We start from the raw sequence: 5,332 nt of genomic DNA, 5'->3' as shown, positions 1-5,332 counted from the left end.
GGTTGGGGCGGGGGCGGAGCCAGCCCTCCCAGTCTTCAGGTGGCCGCAGGTGGATCCCGAGTCCCGAGTGGGCTGGCATGTGCTGCGGGGAACCGCGCAGAAAGAGAGGCGCAGGGCTTGCTGGTCTTGCAGGTAAGTTTACTCAGCACTTTAAGTAAGATTGAGAAAACGTAATCGTTCTCATCAAAGAACTGAACAGGGAGCTGGTGGGAGATGGCTGCGGACCGTCGCCCCCGCCCCCGTCCCGAGCCACTGTCCTGGGACTGACATTTGCGCATCCCTGGAGCGCCGAGATGGGACTTCCTTCCTTCCTGTCCAACCACTGAAATGCTGAGGCCAGCACCCTCCCACCCTCCCGGAATCATCTCCAAACAACGGCGTGGAGGGGCAGGACGACGAACGTCCACTCCACTTCCCTCTGCCTTTGTCCGTCCCGTCGGCCCGCTGAGGGCGTGGAGACCCGCCGGCCGCCCTTCCCTGTCCCTGTGACTGCAGGCGCTCCGCCACTCACTGACGGCCTGCCCTGCATAGGCGGCCTGTGCCACTTCCCATCCTAGAAGCTCCCAGACCTCTGCGGCCGGTGCTCCTGCCTCCTCGCTTCCACCCTTGCCCGTTTATCTGAGTTCAGTGAGGTCATCTTTTTAAAACAAATCCAGTGGCATCCAAGGCTTCCAGTGACATACTGCGTGAAACCCAAATTCTCTCTCAATACGTTCTGGCCTCCTCCTTCCTCTGCCCTCATAACTCACTGCCATAATGCCGGTCTTGAATTGCCAAGCTTGTTGCAGTCTCAGAGCCTGGAAGTGTCAGAGAGCTTGGGAAGCCTCCTAGCAGTCATTAAACTGTGCAACATCAAGCAAGCAGGAAGACAAGGCTTATGGAACCCAAGAAGCAGGAAGGCCAGGTTCATATCTACAACTATAGATTCAAGAGAATGAATGATTTCAGGCCAGAATTGGAGGGATGAGAGAATGAAATGGGCCTGGTACCGATCTCAGGTTGAAGCTGTATTCCACTTGTGCTGGGAGCTGCAAGAATGAATGAACCAGGCCTTAAGTGAGTCCCTCTGAGACCTAGTAGTTACACTTTACGGACATTCTTTCAAAGAAAATATTCACAAATACAGAAAAAGGTATATGCACTGAAATGTCCATGAAGGCACTATTTTTAATAGAATGGAAACCTGCCCAACTGCACAAGTGAGCACTCAAATGGAATATTATAGTTACTGAAACGTATACAACGGGACACCATGGCTCACGCCTGGAATCTCAGCACTTTGGTAGACCAAGGCAGGAGGATCACTGGAGCCCAGGAGTTTGAGACCTGCCTGGACGACAGAGTGAGACCTCCATCTCTACAGAAAAAAAAAAAAATTTTTTTTGAGACGGAGTCTCGCTCTGTCACCCAGGCTGGAGTGCAGTGGCGCAATCTCCGCTCACTGCAAGCTCCGCCTCCCAGGTCCACGCCATTCTCCTGCCTCAGCCTCCCAAGTAGCTGGGACTACAGGTGCCTGCCACCACGCCCGGCTAATTTTTTTGTATTTTTAGTAGAGACGGGGTTTCACCGTGTTCGCCAGGATGGTCTCAATCGCCTGACCTTGTGATCCACCCGCTTCGGCCTCCCAAAGTGCTGGGATTCCAGGCGTGAGCCACTGCGCCCGGCCAAAAAAAATTTTTTTTTAATTGGCTGGGCCACAGTGGCATGCATGCCCCTGTAGTCCCAGCTACTCAGGAGGCTGGATTGGGTGGGAGGTCAAGGCTGCAGTGAGCTATGACTGTGTCCCTGCATTCCTGCCTGCGTAACAGAGCAAGACCCCATCTCTTATTTAAAAAGAAGAAAAAAAAAGAAAGATAATGTATAGAAAGGCTACACAGGAGCAAAGAACTCCTGAAACTAAAATGAGCACGATGCACAATACATAAAAAGTATCACACATATACCGATCCATGAACACGCCAGCCTGCTTGGAGAAAATAAGACAGGAAGGTATGGCCAGGTACACTGGCTCATGCCTGTAATCCCAGCACTTTGGGAAGCCGAGGTGGGCGGATCACCTGAGGTCAGGAGTTCAAGACCAGCCTGGCCAACATGGCAAAACCCTGTCTCGACTAAAAATACAAAAATTAGCTGGGCGTGGTGGTGTACGCCCCCGTAAATCCCATCTGCTCACGAGGCTGAGGCAGGAGAATTGCTTGCGCCCGGGAGGTGGAGGTTGCAGTGAGCTAAGATTGCACCACTGCACTCCAGCCTGGGCGACAGAGCAAGACCCTGTCTCAAAAAAAATAAAAAATAAAAAAAGAAGAAGACAAGAAGAGATTGATTGTGGCTACAGTTGGGAAGAGTGTCATGTTTACCTCTGATACATCAGGCCCTGTGCTAAGTGCTGTATAAGCTTAAGCCCTTCAATATGATGAGGCAGATGCCATTATCCTCACTCTGAGAAGAGGGGACTGAGCCTTCAGGCATTGCTGCCCGCTCCTCAGGTCCACTTACTCCACTTGCTCCGTCCTTGAAGCTCTCCAAGCATTTCACCTCGTCAAACATGAGCCAGGTACACAGGGGAATATGTCTTCCCCAACAGATGGTTTGCAAAGTCCTCGAGCACTGGGTCCACGTCAGACTCACCCTTGGACCACACAAAACCTAGCAGACTCTTACCCGCAGGGCAGTTACAGTATCTGTTCAATAAATGAAGACCACGTAAATTAGGGTAAATCCTGACTGCAGGTGGCAACAGCACATTTCACCCTTTATTGGTGCCAGCTCCCTGCTGTACTGGGGCTTATGTACCATACAATTCAAGGCCACCTAACTTTCCCTGCTCTTCCATCTGGGGTCAGCCTGGCTGCCTCTGACCTCCGAAGTCTGGTGCTCCCACTAAAGGAGTCTTCCAATAGGAACGCCAAAGACTAAGAACGGACACATGCAAAGTGCCAAACCAGGGCAGAGTGGAGGTGCCCCTCAAGTTTTGTTTTCTTTTTTTAAGACAGAGTCTCGCTTTATCACCCAGGCTGGAGTGCAATGGCATGATCTCGGCTCACTGCCACCTCTGCCTCCCATGTTCAAGTGATTCTCCTGCCTCAGCCTCTTGAGTAGCTAGGATTACAGGCACGTGCCACCACGCCTGGCTAATTTTTGTATTTTTGTATTTTTAGTATTTTTTCACCATGTTGGCCAGGCTGGTCTCAAACTCCTGACCTCAGGTGATCCTCCTGCCTCGGCCTCTCAAAGTGCTGGGACTGCAGGCGTGCGCCACCGCGCCTGGCCGCCCCTCAGGGTCTGTACAGATGACGCAGTGAGCACTCTGGAGCGTGTCAGTGGGAAGGAGGGGCAAAGTGCAGAACAGTGTATGCCATTGTTTGACCGAGGAAAGGAAGGGAATGAGAGCATCTTCATAGGTGCTTGCTTTTGCGTGAAACACACTGGGAGGATGAGCAGTAAGTCATGACAGAGGGTGGGTGGGGAGCAGAGCCTGTTTCTGAGCATGGCTTTGTATCCAGTTTTGACTTTAGAATCCTGTAAATTACCTTAAAACCCCTAACAAGGCCAGGCGCAGTGGCTCACGCCCGTAATCCCAGCACTTTGGGAGGCCGAGGCGGGCGGATCACGAGGTCAGGAGATCGAGACCATCCTGGCGAACACGGTGAAACCCCATCTCTACCAAAAATACAAAAAATTAGCCAGGTGTAGTGGTGGGCACCTGTAGTCTCAGCTACTCGGGAGGCTGAGGCAGGAGAATGGCGTGGACCCGGGAGGCGGAGCTTGCAGTGAGCTGAGATCCGTCACTGCACTCCAGCCTGGGTGACAGAGCGAGACTCCGTATTAAAAAAATAAAATAAAAAAACCCCTAACAACAAAGCAGCCCTTGCACCACCATGGGACATCCCGGAGCCACAGGTGCACTCGTCTAACCCGCAGAAGCAAACGTTCTGCGCAGCAGCAGGTGAATCCTTCCCGCAGCAGCTGCTGTGGGAGCCCGCCCCGAGGGAGGACCCTGCTTCATTTCATCGGTGCCGTCTTGGCTGTCTTCTGACCTGAGCCAAAGAGTCCAAACTTGCCCTGTTCATTCAGCATGTGAGAGGCTTCAGGTACTATTATTCCAAGTGGTCCCTCGTCCCCAGAACGAGGTCAAAACTTTGAAGGCCGTTGAGCATGGAGTAACACGAACCCCTGACAGCCATCACGTGCTCGCCCAGGTAGTGGGGCCCTGCCCACTTCCACCCACCTCCGCCCAGCGGGCTCCTGGCACTTGTGTCTGATGCAGGCTAGCTCTTCACCAGAGGCAAGATGGCCAGCACGTGGCTTTTCGAATGCACAGCACTCTATACTACAACTTTTTTTTTTTTTTGAGACGGAGTCTCACTCTCGTCACCCAGGCTGGAGTGCAATGGCTCGATCTCGGCTTGCTGCAACCTCTGCCTCCCGGGTTCAAGCGCTTCTCCTGCCTCAGCCTCCCGAGTAGCTGGGATTACAGGCGCCCACCACCGCTGGCTAATTTTTGTATTTTTAGTAGACAGGGTTTCACCATCTTGGCCAGGCTGGTCTCAAATTCCTGATCTTGTGATCCATCCACCTCAGTCTCTCAAAGTGCTGGGATTACAGGCGTGAGCCACGGCACGTAGCCTACAACTATTACTATTTTTTTGAGACAGGGTCTCAATCTCTCGCCCAGACTGGAGTGTAGTGGCGTGATCATGGCTCACTGCAATCTCAACCTTCTGGATTCAAGGGTCAGCTTCCTGAGTAGCTGGGACTAATTATTTCACTTTTTTGTAGAGTCAGGGCCTGGCTACGTTGCTCAAGCTGGTATCAAACTCCCAGGCTCAAGTGATCCTCCCATCTTGGCCTCCCAAAGTCCTGAGCTTATAGACATGAGCCACCACATCCGGCCTACTTAGTTGAGCTGGAATCCCAGTATGTTGCCCAGGCTGGTCTTGAACTCCTGGGCTCAGGTGATCTGCCTCACCCTCCAGAATGACTGGGACTACAGGTGTGCCCAGCAGCAGCTCAGTGCTTGCAGGGGCAGCTGGCGAAGCCTCTGGAGCTCCTGGCCCAACGTGGAGCCTGGTGAGCTCCTCCTCGCCCTCCCAGGGCTGTTTCCTCTTCCCAAGACTCTGGGTCTGACTTCACAGGGTGGCCAGATACCATTCTCCCCTCACAGCTGGCTCCGCTTGTAGTCCCAGCATTGAGGACCTGCCCGTCATCTTTGGTACTGTCCCCTGCCTGCCTCTCCCAAAACTGCGGACTCATTAGGGCAGGTGCCGCGTGTCGGTTCATTTACCACTCATCACGGTCCTGTCCTGAACGACACATCACACAAGCCACGGGA

This window comes from Mandrillus leucophaeus, unplaced genomic scaffold (genome assembly GCF_000951045.1).
Source record: "Mandrillus leucophaeus isolate KB7577 unplaced genomic scaffold, Mleu.le_1.0 Scaffold41, whole genome shotgun sequence".
In the NCBI taxonomy this organism is placed as follows: Eukaryota; Metazoa; Chordata; class Mammalia; order Primates; family Cercopithecidae; genus Mandrillus; species Mandrillus leucophaeus.
Note: the sequence above shows the minus strand (reverse complement) of the source record.